Consider the following 999-nt stretch of genomic DNA (forward strand, 5'->3'; position numbering starts at 1 on the left):
TAGAGTGTTAAATGCTCTTGAATATTTTGGAGATTTTATGTAGGACAAAATTATTTATCTAAAGATACTTAAGATGTTGATTTTATATTTTTCTTTTAAAGTTGTTTCTGTTTCTAGCTATATTTCCATGTTAACAATAAAATCCAAATGTTAACCTAAATAACATGCACTCCTTACGAAAGAAAAATTCCATTTGAACATTTCAACTACAAGTCTAAATGATTAATCTCCTCCTTTTTTTTTTTCAAGTCTAAATGTCTAGATGATTAAAACCCAGAATTTTGCTACAACTCTTATCTGCAGAATGTAGGAAACATTTGAGAAGGTTCAGCTCCACAAAATGGTGATGACACAAAAGTTCTTTGGTGGGGATAGTCGTTTGCAAATTGCCCTAGTATTTTATACATTATATTATTGTTCCCTCAAAGAATTTATCTTTTTTGCTTTTTAAATATTATAGGTTGATTGGGTCAGCTTGAGAATTTGAGGGGTTCATGTGCAAAGATCTTAGGACTTGGACAATCCCTATCATGTCTTGATAAGGCTGAGGTTTTCAGTGTTCCCTTTAAAAGTTTAAAACACAAGGAAAAAAAAAATTAGAAAAAGGGTTATGAAAATGAAAAAAGAAAATTTTTGAAAGTTAAAAATAAAAAAGGTACCTTTTCTAAAAAGGGTCAGCAAAAATGATCCTATGCTGACAGTTATTTGGCCAAGGAATAAAGCAAGACTGTCCTATTGTCCGCTAGAGGATAATATTAAACCACACCAAACAATGCCTTAAATTTCTGCACTTTAAATTAATAATTAGATTTTCACTTAGGTCAAATTATTTTTTCGAGACATTCATTCATTTTTTTTATGAAGCATTACTTCATAAAAAAATGTTAACTATTTATTTAAATGAAGTAAGAAAAGTGATATGAAAAAGAAAGAAATTAATTTACATTATAAATAAGTTATTTTTATCCTTTATTTTTATAAACTTTGTACTATATAAAA

Source organism: Arachis ipaensis, chromosome B04 (genome assembly GCF_000816755.2).
Source record: "Arachis ipaensis cultivar K30076 chromosome B04, Araip1.1, whole genome shotgun sequence".
Classification (NCBI taxonomy): domain Eukaryota; kingdom Viridiplantae; phylum Streptophyta; class Magnoliopsida; order Fabales; family Fabaceae; genus Arachis; species Arachis ipaensis.